The sequence below is a fragment of the Protopterus annectens genome, chromosome 17.part0 (assembly GCF_019279795.1).
Source record: "Protopterus annectens isolate FY-2018-M chromosome 17.part0, PAN1.0, whole genome shotgun sequence".
Classification (NCBI taxonomy): Eukaryota; Metazoa; Chordata; order Ceratodontiformes; family Protopteridae; genus Protopterus; species Protopterus annectens.
In genome coordinates, this window is record NC_056751.1 from 370,719,545 (window position 1) to 370,744,362 (window position 24,818).

A 24,818-nucleotide genomic window follows, 5' to 3' on the forward strand; every position below is an offset into this window, starting at 1 on the left:
TATGCCATCTGGGCCAACAGCCTTTCCATTCTTTATCGTCTTCATAGCTGTCCTTACTTCCTCCTTGCTAATCTGTTTCACTTCCTGATTCACTATCCCCACATCATACAACCTTCTCTCTCTCTCATTCTTTTCCTTCATCAGCCCCTCAAAATACTCCTTCCATCTGCTCAACACACTCTCCTGAGTACGTTTCTCTCACTATCCTTTATCACCCTTACCTGCTGCACATCTTTCCCAGCTCGGTGACTCTGTCTAGCCAATTGGTATAGGTCCTTTTCTCCCTCTTTAGTGTCCAACCTTTCGTACAACTCTCCATATGCCTTATTATTAGCCATCACCACCTCTCTCTTTGCCATGCTCATCTCCTTATACTCCTGTCTACTTTCTTCATCTCTTTGACAATCCCACTTCTTCTTTGCCAGCCTCTTTCTCTGTATATGCTCCTGTACTTCCTCATTCCACCACCAGGTCTCCTTGACCACCTTCCTCTGTCCAGATGTCACACCAAGCACCTTTCTACCTGTCTCCCTTACCAGCTCTGCTGTAGTTACCCAGCTATTCAGTAAATATTCACTGCCCCCCAGTGCCTGTAGGTCCAAGGAAAACATTGTTCCATTATGTTCAGCATTCATCAGACCTGTCATTGACTACAGTGCCCCCTTTGTTATGTACTTAACCAGGCACATCCAACAAGTGGAAAGTCTGCAGATGTTCCTCACTAAAAAGAACACAGGGCATAAGTAACTTGTCCTGTGCAGACCACCTATCTATAGATATGCACCCTATCCCTGCATTCTGTCTCCTACAGGCTGTTGAGGGAAGATCTATGCCTGGCATATAAGGCATTGTAGGACTCCATCTGGATAGACCTCCTGAATATCTGCAAAACAAACAGAACCTGAATTACCTATTCTAAACACTTAAACCTTGGCTGTGATATAAATAAACACTGTTGGAGAAACAGGTATGTATCCCAGAGACCACCCCTTCTCTGGAACAGGCTCCCTATCCATGTGAAGCAGAGTTCCTCCCTAAACCAATTCAAATGTAACTTAGACAATTGGATAGGGAACAGGAAATTCATCCCTTGTTTGGCACCTATGTCTCTAATGGACACAGGCAGCCTGTAAACAGTCCATCTCCCAGACCTCTGCTTGTAAATATTGCATCTCCCAAGCTTCTGCTTACACTTATCAGAGGTACCAGGACTTGTCAGAGATTTGGGATGCATGACTAGGCTTTATAGGGTCCTAGTGGTTGTTAGCCTAGTACACACCTATGAACCAATGAACTTATTACCTAACTCTCTCACAGCTAACCACCATACACATCATCATCTACCATGACAATAGATGCCCCTCACTAGCAAATCTAATGCAGTCCTGCCTCCTACAGTCCCCACTTCATTCTACAGATAAAATCCTTCTGCTCCCTGAATACAGTAACACTACTGGTGAATCAATGTACTCTTCACATATTACTAAGATATGGAACATCTCTCCCTAAACAAGATAACAACTCCAGGTCCTTCAAAGTATGACTAAAATAACATCTCACTGTCACCTGGGTATGCCAGTGCTCCTGTCCTGGCTAATCTACATCATCCTCTATCCTCTATTCCCACAACCTTCACAACTCTCTACAACTCTTCTCCCTTAATCATTCCTTTACTCTTCATCCTTACAGACTTCACATATCTCCAACCTATTGTTCTACACTCTCTCTCCATAACCTCTTCTCTTCACATCTAAATAATCTTACATACTATCCCTACACTTCCTACCTCTATTACCTTTCCCATATATAACTCATTTTCAGGCATATACCTCCAGAGGTCTGTCTCCTACCTTACTAAACTACCTCAATTTCATAATTTCTTTCATTATAACATCACTATAGGCACTTGCCACAATCATATTGTTCTACACATAATATGTACAACAACCTCATCTATTCGTTTTGTACATGTTGAATTGTAAAACTGTCACCTTTGTACACATTAGACATTTTTAATTTGTCATTTCTTTTGTTATTTTGTATAATCACTATAACAAAATCAAAGTTGTTTCTAACTTGTAATCTGCATTGTAATCGTTGTAGCATCATTAAATTTGTGTGGAGCTTTTTTCCCCGATCTTCTGCTAAAAAGGGTTCAGAAACCATCAGACTTTCCTGGTAAACAAAGATAAATCAATAAATAATATCTAAAACTATCCCATTCCAAAAACTCAAAAGCTGCTATAATCCTTCCCTTATCTCAACAAGGTCACCTCCTGTTTTATCTCCATCCCTCTCACCATATTCTCTACTCAACTACTCAACCTTCAACCTTCACTTCCTTGTTTGTCCATACTAACTGCCTGCTAGGCCAAAGACTGAGTGTCTGATACTGCTATCTCTGCTGCTTTCTATCACAGTGTTTTCACCTTCTTCCTTCTCATCCTCTTTACCTCTCAGAATAAGGGATGCAGCTACTGCCAATGCATACAACTGGAAATCTGACATGCCACCCCTCCATATTTTATAGGCAGCCTTAGTTGTTTTCTAGAAATATATATCCCATTACAGCCCCATGCAGATCTGTCATAGTGTGTCTGGATTGCCTGGATACACCTATCATCCTTGCTTATATGAGGATGTCATAACATATAAACTCCTGGTAACACCATCATTTGAGTAACATTAATCCTGCTCAGAGGAATGGATACCTTCTTACTCCAGCTACTCAGCAGTTTGGAATTTGGAAATCTAATATAACAAATCTGTATAATTACATATTAACATATATAGCAAAGTTTCCTCTACTGTAATACCTAAATAATTCATACCACAGATTTTCTCATCCATTAGGGGCTCCTACCCCTACATATGTTTCATTACCATGCTAGCTAAACTTATCTTTTTTCCAGTTTCTCATGGATACAGCATAAACATATTGTATGTAAAGGGGATACTAATGTTCACCAAAATTAACACAATTTCATATTTGTACCAATATTGGTATATTTAGGAGCATGACCACCAGCAATGGTATAAGTTAGTTTATTATATTGACAATGCTAACATTTAGAATCAGATTTAGCATGCAGTCAATATAATCTAAGGACAAAAATGTATCCCATATATAATCCTATACTGAATAGCTTTATAGGGCATGGACCACTGTGATTACACTCTAAAATCTGACAAAAAAAACCCTGCAAAAACAGTTCTATAGTATGAGATTCAAGCATAATAGTATTTTAAGGGGTGTGTAACAATTGTTACACACCCCATAAGTGCTGCTGCTGCAGTCTGGGCTCATGGAAGGGACATTCCTTCACTCTCAGCTGTCCCTACTTATCTTGCCTCATCTGTGTATGGAAGTTTACAGACATCAGTCTGTGAGTAACTTATTTAAAATAGACCAGCATTTAAAAACTGTCCCTTAAATTTTCCTGCAATTTTATGTACTTGTTTTTCATGTGACAACTTGCTAAGTTCTTTACTGGCTTTCAAATACAGAAAATGCTGTTTTTTTGCAACTGGTTGTACATGGAGTAGATACAACTCCATGCACTACAAAGAGTTATGATCTGGTTGCATTGATCACAACTAGTTGTTATGTTTTCTTGACATGGAAGTTTTATGTGAATATCTTGGTATTCATGTCTCAAACACATAATAACATGGTTTCAGTTAGAGATCCACTCACAATCTTCTATGTTCCTAACAGATTTTTGATTATAATTGTTAGAAAAATATGTATTAATGTGTGTATGCTTAATGCCAATTAATAATCAAATGATTTAATATGCTTTTCATTCTATTTTTTATGCACTGTGTTATATATAAATTGAGTTTCATATGAAACTGAATAAGATGCTTTTTGAAAACTGCAGTATGCTTTCTGAAACTTGCAAGTTGCCCTCTGACCTAGTAACTGCTAGCACAGCAATATTCATATTTATGCCTTTTGGAAATGTACTTGAGAAGCAGGTGCTTATCTGCTAGGTCAGGAACGAATGAATGAACAATACTATATTCTGTAAATGTAATGATTTTAGACAATCAGCTCTGTTCGAAGCATGAGAACATGTGCAGCTGCAGTAACTTAGAGATAAAGTAGACAAAGGATTATTAGAGAAATGAACTGCTAGCATTGTGCTTGAATTAGCCATAGTACCTTGAATGGTAACATAACATGTATCTAACTGGGAGTAATCAAGGCCATGTTGTTTTCCTGAGGAAGTTTCACATAAAAATTGATAAATCAGCAGAAATTCATGGGAATGATGGTCAACAGATGATGATGAGAAAGGTGGTAATCTGTTACGTCAGCTTGGTAGGCCATGACTAGTTAGAGAATGTATAAAAATGAAAGTATTTCCTGTTTCTGGTTAGACAAACTCTGTATTAGCACGTTTTTGTCTCCTTGCTGCAAGATTAAAGTGCCTTAACCTGAACCTACCGTGTTTTGATCATTTTTAAAGCATATTTTTCCTTTGACAGTTTGGTCCTTCAGACCGGAAAGTACCTCTCGCTCTAGGCCTAGGTCAGAATTGGGCCCGGTGGCATGCATCCGCACAAAGAAGAGGCCAAATCGGCTCTTCTGTTTTGAAAGACCTCCGACTGAATTGTCATTTGAAAGAGGCCAGCCACTGTTTCTGATCTGGGATTGGAGGACAAGTCAACGATCCGGTGGATCAACTCACGGAGGGTCAGGTAAGGAGGAATTACCTTATTTCTGTTTTAAGATCAGGGACTAATTACAGAACTGTTTTTTGTCAGGAAGATTTGCATGTGCAGATCAGGGACAGAAAAATGGGTTACTGTTTTTGTCATAGATCAGGGAAACAGAATAGGTAGGCAGTTATTCTAGATAAACTGTGAAAAGGTATAGAGCTGTGGTACCACGTGATAAAAAGGGTTATGTAACAATTTACAGCTTAGCTAAGGCAACAATGGGAAATCAGTGTACGAAAAGCTCCCGAGACCCGCCCCTAACTGAAGACGCGAAGTATATGCAATTACAGCGTGCCGACAATGTTAAGTATTATACAAAATGGGTTGATAAGTATAAATTCGATGGTAATTTAGATAAACTCGCACTTATTAAACGTGTCAGGCAACTAAAAACAGACGCAAAAGGTCAATTAAAAAAGCAATGACAATTAGGAGTCCCTCAGGCGCATAGGTGGCTTGAGGAAGCAAATCGCAGGGAACAGAAAATAAAGAATTCAAAAACGATGTTCTTAGACAAAGAAGATAATAACTTGGTAATAGCAACGGCCCCTCCTTCGCCCCCTCTGCTTCCCTTACCAGAATATGAAGCGAGTGGACAAGCTGATCCACCTCCGCTATATCCAGCTGTTTCTACAGCATCAAAACCATTTGTCAGGGATCCTATCGAGACAAGGTCTTGAACACGCGACTTGAGGAGGGAGATTGAATTGTGCGAAATAAATAGAAAATCACAGGCTATGAGTGAAGAAGAGATATGTCCACTCATAGAAGTACCAAATCCTCAGGCAGGACAAGAAGGACAGGATCCAACTCTTTTAGTTTATAGGCCATGGACACCGGAAGATATCCAGAAAGCCACAGAAGGAATTCCCCATCCGAAAGTGAATTTTCGAAAATGTTTAGAAGACTTACAGGGTATGAGATTAAGTTACCATTTGAAAGGAGAAGAAGTAGAAAAAGTAGTTAGACAAATTGTAGGTCCAGATTGGCACATGATCAGTGGCGACTGGAATCCTCGTGACGCACAGCTTAGACCACTCCCACATACTAATGCAGAACTGGATGGCAGAGTGAAAGGTCTGACAGACCGAATCTCTGAAAAGTGGAAGCCTAGGGCTGATTGGACTTGCATTAATCAGTGCATTCAACAAGAAGGTGAAACAGTTGATAGATATTATGCTAGACTCTTAGAATGTTTTAATAACCACTGCGGAATGCAGATACCAGAAAACCAGACACAAGACTCCCCATATGAACAACAGCTAAAGAATGCATTCTTGAAGGGTAGTATAACTCCCATTAGCAGCGTTATTACAAAGCACATGGTAGATCATCGTACAAGTAGACTGCAGCCATTACTTGAATATGCTAGATAGACATGCAGAGAGACATTTTAATAGTAAAAAGAAAAAGAAAACTCAAGTATTTTCGGCAGAAGATGGGTCAGAAGTATTTGTAGTAAAAACGGGGAGAAAGGGTAAGAAAAATACCCAGGGAAATAAACAATCTGACAAGCGATCAGAAGATTTTGAAGAAAGAAAGAAAAAATGTGAATGCTTTAAATGTGGGAAAAAAGGACATTTAGCAAGGGATTGCAGGCTAAATAAGAAAGTGACTACAGAGAATAAGGAAGATGAGGAATGACTATATGATAGTCAGGAATCACTGAATAAAAATAAACAGGAAAGGACAAGTGCAAATGTGATAGCAAGGGTAGAGGATGTGACAGAAGGGGTAGAGGATGTACATGAATTTGCAGACATTGAAGAAAATGAAATGTTGGACTTAGCCTTATTGAGCCTAGAGCTTTACTTAGCAGATACAAAACCGGAAGTGACACTTCTGGTTGAGGGGAGGGAAGTCACATTTTTGTGTGACTCAGGGGCTTCACGGACCCTGATACACCCTTCCAAATTACCAAAAGATTCAGAATCACCAGATTATATACTAGTGAAGGCAGCTAATGGACAGCTGTATCGGGAGCCACTCTCCCATGACATAGCAATAACAGACCCCATTTCAGGGATGACCCAGAAAAGTAAAATTGTAGTTTCTGCAAAATGCCCAGTAAACCTTTTGGGTAGAGACTTAATGCAGATATTTGGCATAGCCGTAGTTCCAACCATGCAGGGTATGGAAGCACAGCGACAAATGAATACTTTTGTAGTGCGACCGGAGGGTGAGACATATTATTGGTACAGCCAGGACTTAGTTACGACTGGTCCAGGGGCAGTAACCGAAGAACTGATGAACGTAGCCATCAGTAAGTCCCCCTCCCTTGACATTGACAAACAGCATCTGTTGCATTGTACTCTATATTACTGTAATAGTCCAGGACCTGATAAAGATTATGAGCAGGAATTGTTTCAGAACCATGTGAACAGACTAGTGTTACGAAACTTGCACTGGGACACAGAAGGAAACAGTGTAGTAAGCTGTTCATTGCCCCAGGAATTTTTAGCACTTTACAAATCTAATCGATTGCCACATGTTAGCTTAACTAAAAATAGAAATTTGAAATGGGCAGACTTAGGTGAAAAAGTCTCAAGGTGGGAAAAGCAGACAGAATTAGAACTCTCCGAACAAGGAGTACAGAAACAGAAATTGAATTGGATAACACAGACACACCCAGCTGTGCACTCACAGTCTAGTGAGAATAGCTAAGTATTACTCTTATTAGAAGAAGAGGAAAACGCCTTGCAAAGCATACCAGACATTCTCTGGTCAACAGGGAAATCAGACGTAGGACTTATACGAACAGCAGGACCAGTTACTATTACGCCAAAGTCAGCATTTAGACCCCAGAAAAGACAGTATCCCTTGAGAAAGGATGCAGTGATAGGAGTCAAACCTATACTAGCAGCTTTACTTAAGGAAGGAGTCTTAACAGAATCTCCTGATTCACCATGTAATACACCCTTATTTCCTGTCAGGAAAGCAAACAGGGAATGGCGTATGGTCCAAGATTTACAAGCCGTAAATAATGCAGTTATACCCAGGGCACCAACGGTGCCAGATCCGCACACCTTACTGAATGATTTAAAGCCTCAGCAAAAGTATTTTTCTGTGGTAGATATTAGTAATGCATTTTTCTCAATACCGATACACCCTGACAGCCAATATTGGTTTGCATTTATGTTTCAGGGAAAACGGTATACATATACAAGATTACCACAGGGATATTGTGAAAGTCCAACAATATTTGCACAAGAAATGGCAAGCAACCTGCGGGATTTATCCCACCGAGAGGAAGTCAAATTTTACTTTATGTAGACGACATTCTTCTGGCAGCCCCCACCCAGCAAGAATGCAAAGAGGGCACTATAGCATTATTACAGTTTTAACTACTCAAGGTCACAAAGTAAACAAGAATAAACTACAACTTTGGAGAAAACAAGTTAAGTACTTGGGATATGTAATATCCAAGGAAGGTAGAATATTAGATGAAGATAGAAAAACAGCAATATTACAGGCACCTAGACCAACTACCAAGAAGGAAATGATGTCCTTCCTGGCAACTACTAATTTTTGTTGAAGCTGGATACCAAATTATGCTTTGGAATCTGCTCCACTGGCCAATTTAATATTCAAAAAGCTGATGGCAGCACAGGATTTATTACAATGGACACCAGAAACAGAAGCAGCTTTCTGCAAGCTGAAACAACTGATAGCATCATCCTTAGTTTTAGGATTACCAAACTATCATAAGCATTTTTTTCAAACTGTAGACTGTAAGCAGGGTTATATGACATCAGTATTGACACAGCAACATGGGGACAAGCAACGCCCCATAGCTTACTATTCATCACAGTTAGACCCAGTGGCGCAGTCCCTGCCCCACTGTGTACAAGCAGTAGTTGCAGCTGCAATGGCAGTGCAGGCTTCAGCCTCAGTAGTGTTATTCCACCCTCTCACATTGAGAGTTCCGCATGCAGTCGCAATTATTTTACTGCAAGAAAAAGTAGCATATCTTTCTCCTGCTAGACATCTTTCCTGTATGACTATACTGTTGAGCCAACCTCATATGACAATTGAATGATGCACAACTTTGAATCCGTCAACCTTGCTCCCAACCCCTGCAGATGGCAAACCGCACTGCTGCCTGCAGGAGATTGAGCAAAAGACATTACCTAGACAAGACCTTACGGATGTTCCCTTGGATGATGCCGAGGTGACATACTATGTGGACGGCTCGTGCAGGAGGGGTCCTACAGGACAGATCCTAGTGGGGTATGCAGTCGTTTCTGATACTGAAACTTTAGAAGCAAAATCTTTACCACACAATTTATCTGCACAAGCGGCAGAGTTGATTGCCTTGACAAGGGCATGTACCTTAGCAAAAGGTAAGAAAGTGAACATTTATACTGACAGTCAGTATGCTTTTTCTACTGTACATGTTTTTGTGCAGCAGTGGAAAAATAGAGGAATGATAACATCTACTGGTAAACCAATTAATCATGCGCAATTTATTTTAGATCTATTAGACCCTATTCAGTTACCTCAGAAAGTAGCTATTTGCAAATGCGTAGCTCATACCAAGCAACAGGATAGGATTTCAAAAGGTAATGCACGGGCTGATACAGCTGCGAAGCAAGCAGCTTCAGCCTCAGAAGCTTTTCTTTTGAGTGAGAAATTACAACCCTCTGAGACTTTAGATTTAGAAATGTTAAAAACAATGCAGACACTTACTATGAATGTAGAAAAACAGAAGTGGATAAAATGAGGAGCAATCCTTGAAAGGGGACTGTACATCTCCAAGGAAAAGAAACCAATTTTGCCATCTAACTTGTTTCGATATGCAGCTTTGTTGAGCCATGGGCAGAGCCATGTCTCTACAGGGGGGATGGTACAGTTAGTGAATCGAGTGTTTACAACCTATGGATTTACAAATTATACAAAATATTTCTGTGCATCATGCCATGTTTGTAACAAGCATCATGCACAAGGGGCATTGAAGCCTAAGCAAGGGAGTTTCCCTACACCACTGTATCCGTTTCATACTATTTGTATGGATTTCATAGAACTGAATAAATGCGAGAATAAAAAGTATTGCCTTATCATTATAGATATGTTTTCCAAATGGGTGGAAGCTTTTCCAACTAAAAATCCAGATGCAGCTACTGTTGCAAAGGTCCTTGTTAAAGAAATTATACCCAGATTTGGCATACCGGAAAAGATTTATAGTGATAACGGTACACATTTCGTGAACCAAACAGTACAGCAACTTAGTCGTTATTTTGGAATATCATTAAAAAATCACTGCGCTTACCACCCCCAATCTGCAGGGTTAGTAGAGAGGCATAATGGGGTGTTGAAGAACAAGCTTAGGAAGTTGATGAGTGAGACACAGAAGAACTGGGTGCAATGTTTGCCTTTGGCACTATTGAGCATGAGAACTGTTCCAAATGCAAAGGGATTAACTCCTTTGGAAACTTTGTTTGGGAGGGCATATTATACACCTCAGTTGAAACCTCTCATGTCTGCAGAGCAAGAGGCTGACAGTTCACTTGCAGGGTATATGAGGTGATTTTTGAATAACAAAACTTTTGCAGTTAAATTCTGTTTCAGATAAAGAACAACCAAAATCGGAAACACCAGTAGTCCCAGGCACCTGGGTCTGGGTGAAGATTGTGAAGCGAAAGAATTGGAGTTATCCGAAGTGGGAAGGACCGTACCAGGTACTACTGTCAACACCCACTGCAGTCAAGATTGCGGAGCGAGCTTCCTGGATTCATTTGACGCACTGTAAACTGGTTAAGAACTTTGAATTGGACAAAAGCTTTGTTACTGTTGTACAACGAGAGCATAATGGCCAGGTACAGAGTGAACACAGACATTGAGCAACCTCAGAAAACTTGTATGATCATTTTAATAGCTATGCTAATCACACTGTTCTTTTTGTTGTGGCCACTCCTTTTTCCTGCCACAAAAGTTGAACTGATTAGACGTAATGAACCAAACATAGACTGGCATCCGAACTTTAACACTTATCAGGCAATTACATGTGTGTATGCTGAGACTTTTAATGTTTCAAACTGCTGGGTCTGTATGGCCATACCAACAGCATACAGGGGTTTATTGATGGCTGCTATCCCCCTAGGGGTCAATGAGACCTGGGAAAATCTGTTTTTTGATACAGTTGCTATTAAAGCACATGATAAGGTAGCACTGTATTTGCCTGTAACACAAAAAGGAATTGTATGCTTTTACAAAAATGACACCATCCAAGTGGGATGGAGTAAGTGTAATGTCACAGTACAGTATAAATGTTATAGAAAACCAAACAATTTAAGTGGATCTTGTAGTACAGATTATGACTCATTTTTGAAATCTATGCATAAGACTCTTGATCAGGTACAACGTAATCCTATACTTTTTAAACAGTTATCTGCAATAGATAGGAAAATGTTTCATGCAAGGCAGTCATTTCGTAACAAAGTAACAACTAAAGTAGAGGACTGTTATTTTGTGTGTGGTAAAAAAGCATATAAATGGTTACCTGACAATTGGTCTGGCAGTTATTTTTTGGGGTACCTGGTCCCGGCCATCAGACACACTGCAGTTTTGCCTCAGGGAAACATTCGAAATACCCGAGATGTGACCAAAAAGACTGTTAAGAAACCTGAGAATCCAGTGGGACAGATCAGCGGGCTGGAAAGACCATCGTAATGTGGGAACCAAACTTGCGCACATGGACTTGAGTGATGCTGTCATATCCTGGGCAGGTATATTACCTGCATATGGTGCAGTTAAATCGATATGGGAGCTGCGAAAACTGTCAAAACTTCTTGAAGTAATGAGTAATGTGACTTTTTCTGCTCTTGAACTGATAACTGATGAACTGAATGCCATGAGAACTGTAGTACTCCAAAACTGAATGGCTCTCGACTTCACCCTAGCGGTGAGGGGTGGGACGTGCGCTTTAATCAAAGAAGAATGCTGTGCATTTATTCCTGATCATCAGCATGAAATTAATGATCATCTCGAAGTGATTCAGCAAGTGTTGGCCATGACCAAACCAGGCCCAAACCCTCTGACAGACTTTTTTCAGAATGTATTTGGGGGGTGGGGTTCCATCCTAATGAACATATTGATTGCCATTGGGGTGGGATTACTCCTAATAGGAGTTTGTGTTTGTTGTGGAATCCCCTGCATGAAGAAATTAATCAAAGAATTCATAGATATATCAGTATCTGAGACTATGTATCAAAGTACTGAATTTGAAGAGCTGCTAGAATGTGAAACACTTTCATAGAAGTTTAAACTGAATAACTTTCTTAACTGCAAATCCTGAATGGAAGAGGTTAGGAAAAGAAGCAAGCAGTTTTTTCTTTTTTGAAAATAGAATTAAAAAGTATTAACAGGAGGGAAATGTTAGAAAAATATGTATTAATGTGTGTATGCTTAATGCCAATTAATAATCAAATGATTTAATACGCTTTTTATTCCATTTTTCATGCACTGTGTTATATGAGTTTCATATGAGACTGAATAAGATGCTTTTTGAAAACTGCAGTATGCTTTCTGAAACTTGCAAGTTGCCCTCTGACCTAGTAACTGCTAGCACAGCAATATTCATGTTTATGCCTTTTGGAAATGTACTTGAGAAGCAGGTGCTTATCTGCTAGGTCAGGAATGAATGAATGAACAATACTATATTCTGTAAATGTAATGATTTTAGACAATCAGCTCTGTTTGAAGCATGAGAACATGTGCAGCTGCAGTAACTTAGAGATAAAGTAGACAAAGGATTATTAGAGAAATGAACTGCTAGCATTGTGCTTGAATTAGCCATAGTACCTTGAATGGTAACATAACATGTATCTAACTGGGAGTAATCAAGGCCATGTTGTTTTCCTGAGGAAGTTTCACATAAAAATTGATAAATCAGCAGAAATTCATGGGAATGATGATCAACAGATGATGATGAGAAAGGTGGTAATCTGTTACGTCAGCTTGGTAGGCCATGACTATTTAGAGAATGTATAAAAATGAAAGTATTTCCTGTTTCTGGTTAGACAAACTCTGTATTAGCACATTTTTGTCTCCTTGCTGCAAGATTAAAGGCCTTAACCTGAACCTACCGTGTTTTGATCATTTTTAAAGCATATTTTTCCTTTGACAATAATGAATCAACATAATATTACTTAGCAATTTTTTAGAGAAGTTATCTTCAGTTAGGTTTTCCATGTGTTTTTCCCTGAAAAGACCTTATATTTATTGTATTCCAACTGAATACCGTATATCATTTGCTTTTTCATACCTATAAAATTATACCGTTTTGAACTTGAGAACCATTTCCAAAAAGATTTGTCATATTATTTTACAGTTTTGAGAAATGATGCTTTCTCAAACATGTTTGTGACTTATATGATGTAAGAATAAATCAGGTTATCAGAAAACAATCAAAACTTACATGATCTTCACATGGTATATGTATAGCATTCAACACGGAGGTAATGTCTAATTTATGTATGGTTATAAAAGCCAATTAGTTCAATATCTTAGGAACTTACTTTTAATAATCCAGGAATCAAGCATAAAGATCTTATTAGCTTATATTTTTTTCAGCATATTGGATATTTATAATATTTGCAAAACCATGTAGCATGGCTAAACCTCTTTGCTGTTTAGAAGCTGTCATTATCTGCCAGTGAATTCTGGGTATTCCTTCTCTAAATAAAAACTGAATTAAAGGTATTTTCAATTGAGATATCCATTTGATAATAGTAATAGTAATACCCATTTTTAACCAGGTTGGTCCACTGGACAGACCAGACACATTTCAGGGACAAACAAGGAGCAATGTCTGGTTAAGTGACTTCCTCATGGTCACACAGAAGGCAAATGAGAGCTGAGGGAATCAAACCCTGTGCCATAAGAAGTACAGTTCACAGCTTTATCCTCTGTAACAACTGGGGCTATTAAGTTTTGTAATAGAAATAGGATAATTAGAATAGTCATTTTTAATAATGTTTACTCGGTCTACCATGGACAATGGTTTTGAGTTGTTTCTGTTACTTTTTCAGTTCTATTTACATATGTATTACATGTGTATCAGACTGATTTTTTTTCTTGTTTAGCAGGTAATTTTATGCCAGAAATTTAATTTCAGGTACTACAGGTGTATTCATAATATGATGTGACATTTCATTTGTTACATGATCAGATAACAGCAACATTTCTGATGCATCGTAATTTATTACATATCCAATAATATTTTTTATTTGAATAAAAGTACTTGTAAATGAATTTATATCCTGTTTAACTGAGCTATTATAATCTTTAAATCATCAGCATAAACTGTAATAGGGTAATTGTTCTTAATTACTATAGAAGTTGAAATAACATCATTAAATTAATATAGTTGTTATTTTGTTAACCTTGAAGAAAGCTTTAGAATTCTGATATATCATATTAATCATGTTTTCTGGAACTGAATAATACTTCAACACTTGTCATACATATTCTCTGTTAATCTTTTAAGGCAGCATGCCTATTTAAATCCAAAAAATGTCTTCTTCTAAACATAATTATATACTTTCATATAGTTGCTTGGAGAAACTTATTTGTTTCCATCATGAACCTACTAGTGCAGAAACCAAATGTGGGGAAAAAATGAGTTTATTTTATTTAAATGTGTTATTAATTTATTTATGTTTTATAATCTAGATTGAATAATGAAATGGACCTATAATGTCCAGATTTAATCCTATTTCCCATTCATTCTTAATTAAAACTTCTTCAGTCAAATTCATTGATTGTGGTTTGATCCAGTTTGTATAGCTAATAGATTTGCTAGTTTACATAATAATAGTGATAATTCATTTATAAAGGTTTGATAAAATTTGGCTAAATATCCATTTTGTCCTGAAGCTTTATTTTTTCAGGATTTCTTGTATATATTTGTATAATATATATTCAACTTCTATTAATTTGTGGTTATATATTTTAAAGAAATAATCATTATTTATTAAACCAAATTTTCCTAAGTTTGTTGTGTCAACACCATTTTCAAATTGTAGCTTGAATATTGCATTTTTAGATTTAACATAATGACAATTCTGAATTCTTTTCATTGTCCTCAGATATTTCCAATACCACCTGTGCAGTTAAACCCAACCTATCACCAACATACAATCATTGACAAACAGTCTAAATAACCTCATGTACTTCTACTCCACTCATGAAGTCCTGAGCTTCTGAAGTAGAACTTATTACCAATAGAAAGAGACTAGAAGACAGAGTACAATCTGCCTGGAGACCCTGGTTACCTTCACCTCCTTTGAAAAGTTGTCATTTACTACCAGTGTTATTCAGGGGTGTCTATACAGCCATCTTACTTAGTTGCAAAATCTGGACCTTCCCCTTTCCTGGCCAAAACTTTAAACTGTAAGTCTCACTCTACCTTGTCAAATGACTCTGATGCCAAAAAGCATAGCTCCAGCTTGCTCCTTCCCCGCCTCCTCTGGCCTTCTGAAAACCTGATCACTAATCTGCAGCTGTTCTCAGCTGACCTCCCTTTAAACCCCTGGTGCCAAATAAGAGACTATGTCCTCTTACCTCAATACAATAGCATAATTTTTGTGTCAATATTAAGACCTGTAACTGTTTGGCTGTAGAATGAATGTCCTCCTTTGGGTATCAAAACCATAGTCATAGGTTCATAGGTAGGTGCTAGGCTATTGGCCCAAGAGCCTAGGTAAGCCTAGCCAAAAAGGTTCCCTGGCTTATGCCACCCAAGAAAGTTATTTTCCTGTGCCCCTGTCTAGCAGAGCCACAGAAGTGATCCCCAGGGTGTATTTCCTATTTCCCATCCACTCATCAATATTTTTTTTGAAGAGTGCTAATGAGGAACTTTGCTTGACATAGATGGGTAGCTTGTTCCAGAGTATGGGAAGTCTCTGGGACAGGAATCTGTCCCTCCAGCATGTCCTGTTTATTGTGGTGACAAGGTTTAGGTCCCTAGAGCATGTAGCTTGGAGGGATTGGGATTTATTAGTATCAGACAACATCTGATTCATCATATCATAATAATATCCAGAATCTAAAATCATTACACAGCCGCCATTGTCTGCCAGGCGGATAGCTATATTTTCATTCTTATCATATATTAAGTCATTAATAGAATACAGATGACAAGTTGTAATAATCTGACTAGATTTGAACAACAAGCCTTGAATGATTTGATTAAGAATGAAAATATAGGTATCCGCCCAGCAGACAATGTGTAGTGATTTTAGATTTTGGATATCATTATGATATGATGAATCAGATGTTGTCTGATACTAATACATATATTAGTGTGGAAGCTGATATTGTGAGTGTGATGAAGAACAGAATAGATAATTGCTTACTTGAATGCTTTAATCTAGGTCTACTTACCAAGGAACTATTTGATTAGTTTATTACTGAATTTCCTGTTATTCCTCGGATTCATGGCTTACCCAAGATCCACAAACACCCTACACTCCCACAGTTTAGACTGATTGTAGCTGAGAGTGGTTGGTTGATTCAGGCTATGTCCATTTATTTGGACAAACAACTTCGAATAGCTCTTGACATGAATGAAGTTGTATTGAAAGATACTAAAAACTTTTTGAGAGATTTATATAATGTGACCAGTGAGGGGGATGTTTCGGATATTAAATTTTTAGTGACGATAGATGTTGTATCCCTGTTTACGTGCATTCCTAACCAGGAAGGCATTAGTATGGTCAGGGCAGTTTTGGCTAGGAGTAATAAATTTGACATGAAGCATATTCACTTCCTGTGCATGCTTCTAGAGTTGGTCCTTGAACACAATATCTTTATGTTTCAGGACAAATGTTACTGGCAGCAATCTGGCGTGGCTATGTGGACCAGCTACACTAATTCCTATGCCAATTTGGTGATGTCAGAATGGGAATTCCATCATGTATTGGGACAACATACAGGTCATATTGCCATATATAGACGTTTTGTTGATGACATGTTTATTGGTTGGAAAGGCAACAAGCAAGAGCTTGACTTATTTTTTCATTCTTTAAATAATAGCAGTAATTTTTTTAAATTTACCCTCACTTGTTCCCAAGTCACTGTTGATTTCTTGGATGTGAACATCCAGCTGGAGAATGGCAAAATGCTGACCAGGATGCATAGGAAGGACTGTTATAGACCGTCATATCTCCATACACGGAGTATGCATCCACAACATATATTTGGGAACATTGTTACAGGTCAAGCCTTCAGGGTCTCAAGGTTGTCATATACTACTTCTGACTTTGAAGGAAGTTTGTCAGATTTGAAGAAAGAGTTTGCCATCAGGGGTTACACCCAAGTAGAAGTTGATCAAGCTTGTGCCAGAATAACCAACAAGCATGATAGTAGAGCATGTCTGTATTTTTCTGCTCTGTATAGGCAATCAATTAGATCACCTCATAGGTATTGTTGTCCTCCCATTGTTTTGACATTTTCCCATGGTGTAAATATGGTGAAAGATATAGTTACCTGGAACTGGCATATTTTACAGACTAACAGCAGATGTTCCGATATATTAGCAGATGGCCCTAGATTTGTATATAAGAACCACAGTAATTTAAGGCAACAGTTATGTTTTCCTAGACATGTTATGTCTGGATCCCAAGTTTTGATGGGTACATCTAAATGTCATAAATGTAATTTTTCTCAGTTTATAGATGAGTCTAGGTTCTTTAGGCACCCTGTCACAGGCTACTTGTAGAAGTTGAGGGCATCTGCTGATTGCTCCACCAGGAATGTGGTTTATTTAGGACATTGTCAGTGCTGTTATAAATTCTACGATGGCAAGACCAACAGGAGCTTAAAAGAAAGATTTAGGGTCCATGTGTATTGCATGAAGAAGCAATATGATTTTAGTACCTCAGTGAAACATGTTTTGTCTACTGGCCCTGAACACAACTTAGTCTTCCAGGTATTATATGTGATCAGCCCAGGTCTGCGAGGTGGTGATATAGTGAATCGTACTGAGGCGGTCGAGTTGGAGTGGATCTTGAGGCTGGGGGCACACCTAGCTATGGGGTTGAATGATCATGTCCCCATTAAGCCTGTATTAAGGAATAAATGGCTGTACGGCATTTATTGTTGCTTGTTTATATATTTATGAATATTTTTCATGTTTTATTTATTTGTGTTAACGTTTTTATTGTTATTTTTTATTTTTTATCAGATTTTATGCCAGTAAATATTATCTACTTTATATGCCTTTAAGCTGAGAATGTGGCTGCATGAATGTTTGTTTTATTGGCTAAGCCGTTTGAGATTATGTCATTTGTATATAAGTTATTCTGTCCCCATTCAAGTTTGTCTGAAGAAGCAGTATGGTATTACCGTAAAAGCGCTAACTTTCTTTCTCTGCAATAAAGTTTTTTTGGTACGATTACTTGCTGGTTCATCAAGTTTTTGGATTTAGCTGCATATCGAGCTGTCTTCTGCCTCCTTTGGGGAATTTTACAGTTTTATTGTTAAAGACAGATTGAGACTGAAATTTTGTTCTAAGCTTTATAAAAAACCTACTTTTTAAAATATATTTTTACATTTCAACAGTAATCGTCCTAAGTTCAAGAAGAGGGGTCTTGTCAAAGGACAAATGGTAAGAGCATTTAGGTTAACAACTGATGATGCACAGTCATTTACTGAGATTGACAATCTGGTGACTATGTTTTTAGAAAGGGAGTAGCCCCACTATATGTTAGAACAAATAAGAAGTGAGGTAATACAAAAAAGAATGAACAAGATATTTTGTCCTCTGTTAGGTACTGTATCCACTGAAAATAATGAGGGGACTATCACCACAAAAGTTAAAGCTCTTGATAACTATGAATTAAGTATGGCTATTAAATGTGGCAATGAAAGTAACCAGATTAAGCAATTATTAATGGACAACTGAAAATTTATTAGGTATGATGATGGCTGTAACTATTAGGTGAAAAAATGAGATTTACTCATAAACAGCAATTTAACTTAAAAGACAGGTTAGAATTTGATCAAAGGAAACCACCATCTAATAAACCTAACAAGGGTATGACAAAATGTGGAACTTGTCCTTATTGTAAATATATACACAAAGAACTTAACATAACCCGTACGTCAATTAATTCTGAGTTTACAAGTATTGACCACTGTGATTGCAATAGTCAGGGGTAGTATACCTAGCTTTCTGTGACTCTGACCATGCTTAATATGTTGGCAAGAGTAAGCAACCACTCAAGAAGAGGATTTACAAACATTGTTATGATGTCAGTAAGTGCAATACGAACAATGCAGTTTTTAAACATAAGTTGAAATGTGAAAACAATACGAAGTTTTATTTTTTTTTTGTATTGGAAAAAAGTGGCAATTAATCCCAGGGGAGGTCCTGGGAATTGAGACTTGAGTACAGAATGTTAATGTGGCAGATTAGATTAAACGCCAGTGTTTATCCAGTACTGAATTATTCTGGCTCAATAAGTAGTGCTCTTAAGCTAAGAACATCAAGATTATAAATAATAGTACTGTTTTTTTTTAATTAATATTTTATTGAATCATTTCCAAGGAGAAGATTGTGTGAATTATTTAGAAGTACTGGATATTCTATAACAATTTGTAACAAAACATTTAATAGGTTTTTAAGCTATAGTGCACTTTAATTATGTTAATTGTATAGCAAGTTGATTGAATGCTGGGCATACTTAAGGGTGGTAGATTTGTGTTTTGACTTAATTCTGATGAAGTCCAGACTATGTAAGGATGAAAGCCCTCAACTACCAGTACAATTCTATTTTTATTTTCATTTTATGGACATCTGGCTTATTGATTTTTTATGATCTGGCTGCTTTCCAGTTCAGTTGGGGTGACCTAGTTATTCCTCACATTTCTTTGCTTATTGTTTTGGTTCTGTGAGTTTTTTTCATTTTTGGTTATTTGAATGTTTAAGCTCTTGATTGAATGTCTCACCACTCATGCAACACAGGGATAGCCAGTCACATATGCTGCATATTGCAGTGAGCTTGAAGGTTGCCCTCCTCAGTGAGCCTGTAGGTTACCTTCCTTCCCAGGATGAGCTCCTCTTCTCTGTTCATTCATCAGGTCTACTGGACCCACCTTAGTCTCCCAAGGCCTCAACCTGACCCCAGTCCAAGGTCTGTGAGGAAATCAAGGGAATCGTGCCATAGTCTGGGGAGTATGGCCTAATTCCCTTTCTCCCTTTCCCTCACGGCAGCCTTGGAAGCTCTGTGATTGCTACCCTTGTCAGATGCATGTGTGCTTCCATGCATGAGCAATCTCCCGAGTGAAAGGCTCACCACTCATGCAGCACAGAGTTGGCCAGGTCCATATGCTGCATATTGTAGTAAGTCTTTAGGCTCCTCCCTCCCCCCCAGAAGCTGACATTCCTTGCTCACTCCCACCCTCTTCTTGTGACTAATCCAATACATGTACGATTAATTGAACCTGGGTTGTCTGGAGTGCAGTAAGGCCTTTAACCCTCTGTGCCATGGGCTGCCTCACTCGATATATGCGTTATCATTTCATTTGGGACAAGCTTTTATTTATTTATTTATTTATTTATTTATTTTGTTTACCAGGTAATGTCTGACTGGGCATGAGGCCCATTTTCAGCAGAGGCTCGGAGAGAAAAGCTCCATATATACAAATAGACAGTATTAAACAAACAAATTGAACATGTATTAATCAACATTGTACAAAGCAAGTCAGTAAAGAAATTAGTTATATAACAATAATGCGCAAATAATTAACAAATAAATTAACAAATTTAACAAAAAATGGCACAGTTAGTGATACAAACTGGCCACATGAGTTAATAGTGAGAACAGTGTGATACAGTGGTTGCAAGATAGAGAAATGCAGTCTACATAACAGTTAAAGAGAAAGCAGTATATGTGTATACATTGCTAACTGCAGCTGAGTGTAGAATCAAGATAGCCTTCAGCAGTTAATAGTTGTAGCTGTGAGAGTGAGCTAGTTTAGGGTAACGTAAGGGAGTAGTAGGTAGCTTAACCAGGAGTGTGGCAGGAGCAGAACCAGTGTTTTGCTAGATGTTCCTTAAGGAAGTTTTTAAACTCATGAATGCTGAGGGTTTTAGCCATAGGTTGAGGAAGAGTGTTCTACAGTTTGACAATTTTATGAGAAAAAAGGACAGTGCCCTGTGTGTTGTGGGCTTGGGTAATCTTTAACAATAGTTTATTTGAGGATCTTAGAGCCCTAGGATTTCTGTTGTGTTGGACTAGATTGGTGAGTGTCGGGGAGTTGTTAGGTTTGTGAATTATATTGTGGGCTATGGACAGTTGGTTAAATATTAGAAGGTTTGGTAGTTCTAACCATTTAAGCTGGAGAGTACAGAGCAGTGGTGGGTTCTGTAAGGGCGGCCTGTGGCAAACGTGATGATTTTGTTGTAGCATGATTCCAGATTATTTAGGTCAGATTTATGAATGTTTGTAAATACTAGCGTACCATAGAGGAGGGTAGAGAGTAGATGTGTGCAGGCAATGGCTAGTCTGGCATTGTCTGTAAGGTAAGGTTTAATTCAATAATTAAAGTATGGAGTGGACTTTTTGATGGTGAGGGAGATGTGGGTGCCAAACCTTATTTTCCATAGCTGGGGTACATATTGTTCAGAGATAGAACAGTTGATTAGGACTGATATGGGATAGGTGATTGAGGGGGCAGTAATTTTAAGGAATTCATTAGGTAATTTATCAGCTGCTAGACAGCAGGGTTTGAGTTTTGAAAGGAGAGATTTTATGTAGTTTGGATTAAGGTGAAAGAGAAGGGAATGGGGGGAGTCAGAAGAGGGAAGGGGTACAGTGAGAGGTTGATTAGTTGGATTACCAAGACAATATGTGATTGAGTTAATGAAGTGGGTATTAAATTGTGTAGCTATTGAGTCTATAACCTTGGAGTTGGTGGGTGGGGGGTAGGGCTATAGCCTGGGTTGAGAAGATTGTCAGTGTTTTGCCAAAATTTATTGGGGTTAAATTGGTGGGTTTGCTGATCTGAAAGGAAATAGTTTTGCTTGTCTATTTTTATCTGTCTCTTAGTCTTGTTACATAGCTGCTGATATGTTGTGTGGTCTGTGTTATTTTTGGTAGTGTGATCAGTGGACCATGTCCTGTCTCTTTGCTTCAGCTAGGGTATCTTTAGATAGCAAAGGTATGCGCCTAGTTTTTGCTCTTATTTTTCTTGTGGGTGCTAGATTGTTGAGTATTTTAAGAAATGTATTGTTGAAGTAAGGGACTGCCTGATCAAGTGGGAGGTTTCTAAGAGGTGACCAGTTACTTTGCTGAAGAAAATGGTTGAAAGTAGAGGGGGAAAAGTTTTTTTGTTCCTGATAAATTTATATATTGTCTTGGTTTGTGTCTGAGCTCATTTTCTGTACAGGAAGGTAGGTGAGTGGTCACTGAGGGAGTCTGGAAGATAGCTTAGAAACCTAGATTGGGTTTGTTAGTTAGTATCAATCTAGTGTGGACTGCTTTTTAGATTGTTTATCTAGTCGGGTTGGACAGGATATGGTTTGGGTGGAATTGAAGAGGTTTAGGAAATTGGAGGAGCTGTCAGTGTTGCAGGAATGCCAATCCAGGTTAAAATCTCCCAGGATAATGGTTTCCTGGCTGAAATTAGTTGATGTCCAGGCGAGACGATTCTCAATTATGGGTAGGTTGTTGCCGGGGAGGGGGGGTGGTAGGTGGTTATGACAATAATAGATTTGTTACTGTTTATTACTAGGCATGCTGTTAGGATTTTGTAGTTAGGTAGGTCAGGAGGGGCACAGTTTAATAGTTCTACTTTGAGTGTGTCTTTATACATAATAGCGACACCACCACCCCTTTTGTTTTGTCTGTCTAATCTAATTATGTAATATCTGTTTGTAATAATTTCCTTGTCTTTGATGTATGGCTTTAGCCAGGTTTCAGTTATTGCTGAAATGTCAGGTAAGTAGGAGTTAAGGGTTGCATGGAATTCAGTAATTTTACTTACGATACTACGGAGGTTAAAGTTTATAAAGACTAGGTCTGTGTTGTTGATCTTTGGAAGTGGGGGAAGGGGGTGGTGGTTAGTAGGATGTGTGAGAGAGATTGGTGGAGGGCTGGGTGGAGAAATGGCTGGATAAAGAGGGGTGTGGGTGAGAGGGCCAGGGTTGGGCTGTATGTTACTCAGGAGTTTAATTTGTGTTATATTGTATAGCGTGAGTTGTCTGAATTTATTGGTAAGTTTTACATATCTGTGAGTTGAAGGGTAAGTCCTATGTGTGGGTAAATGTTTGAAAGGTAGGAGGAGAAAGGTAGTTGTGTTGTAGAGCTGTGAGCTAATGGCTGCATATGTGTGGGTGTGGCTGTTGGAGGAGGATAGAGGGAGAGTAGGTGATTGAAGGTGAATGATGGTGCATGAGTGGAGGGAGGTGGAGCTAAGCAAAAGGTATAGTAGATGGAGTAGGAGAGTATTGGGTAGCAAGGAGTTGAGGTGGGACATAGTGGATGGTTGAAAAGGTGTGGTGTGGAGGTGAGGGGAAGGGGAGGGGATTGAGGCAGGTGTTGTACTGGCTGGAGGTAGAAGGGTGTGTGTGTGTTTTTTAGGTATAAATCTTGGGAAAGAGGGGGTGGGTGTGAATGGAGGTAAGGTAGGGGATCAGAGTGAGCCCGGACTGAAGCGGAGGGCAAATGGAGCGGGATGCACTGGCCCTCAAGCAGCTGTGAATCTCAGAGACAAAACTGAGGGGAAAAAAAGCTATCTCCACAGGTATTGTTAAATTTGCAGAAATAATATATGTTAAGCAGCCATGAATCTCAAAGACAAAACTGAGAAAAAATAACTATCTGCACAGGTATTGTTAAATTTGCAGGAAATAATATATGTTAACAGCCAACAGTGCTGCATGAGGTACTTTTGGTAAAATGAAAACCATTATTGTCCGGTGAACAAAACTCCAAAAGCTGAAATGAAAGTTTATTACCTACTTGGGACTAGAGTGGAGAAACTAGGTGATATACATTTTCATGAACATTTCTGATTATTTACTGTTAAAAGTTTATTTTTTGAGCTATACTATTGTCTATGCATTTCATGCAGCATTGTTTTTCCTGTATGTTTTTGTACTGCTTATGACCTGGCTCTTGATTAAAAAGAATTCTTTGGAGCATTTCTCCTACTCAGGGAACAAATGAACAAATAATTAAAAATGCTTATGTTATTGACCTTTATGGCATGTCTGTTTCATCTAGTATGTGTTTGTTTTATATCTCTCCAGATTTTTGCAGAAAGTCCAGATTTCTGCCTCATATTTTTAGTTTGTTCCTCATAAAATATGTGCTTTTCTAGCAAATTACTGAGGACTGAAGTCACAAAATAATGGCATACATTTGAGTTTCAGACTTCATGACCTTCAGAAAATGCATGATAACAGAAATCCTGTTATTCTAGCTCCTTTCTAAGTCTAGTAGAGCAATACTTAAAATCTGTCCCTTTTTGGGGCCTTTGTCCCCCATAATTTTAGGCTTTCTCCAGATTTCTTGCACTAAGGGGTTGAAAGTTATGGTTTGTTGCAATCTTCTGCCACTCTTTTTAGTCCCATCACTCATAGTACATATATAATGTGGAAATCAGGCTGTGGCTTCTAAGTCTAAGTGATACATTCCTGCTGCCAATTGTTTGAACTGGGAATGGAATAGCTTTGCCGATGAGCTTTGGTAGCTCAGCAATAAGAATAGCAGCAATGGTTATCATACCTCACAACCATACCGAATTACTCGTTTTTTACCGAGTTTTGGGGTCTAAATGAAGGGGTGCCATGATTCCCTAGTGGCACCCCTTCATTTCCGATTTTTTTGCTTTTTTTTTTTTTTTTTTTTTTTTTTTTCAATTTTCGCGCGGTCGGAGCTGATGTCATCACGTCAGAGCTACAAGCCAGTTGGAATTGAGCTCAAGGAGTTCACATCATCATTTCCGGCTGGCCTGGCTGCAAGGATAATGGCAGAATTGCGAGCGGGAATGGGGAAACAGCAGCACTTGTTTGCGAGCAGGAATGGCAGAGGAACTTGTTTGCAAGCAGGAACGGCAGAGGATAATGACAAAATTGCAAG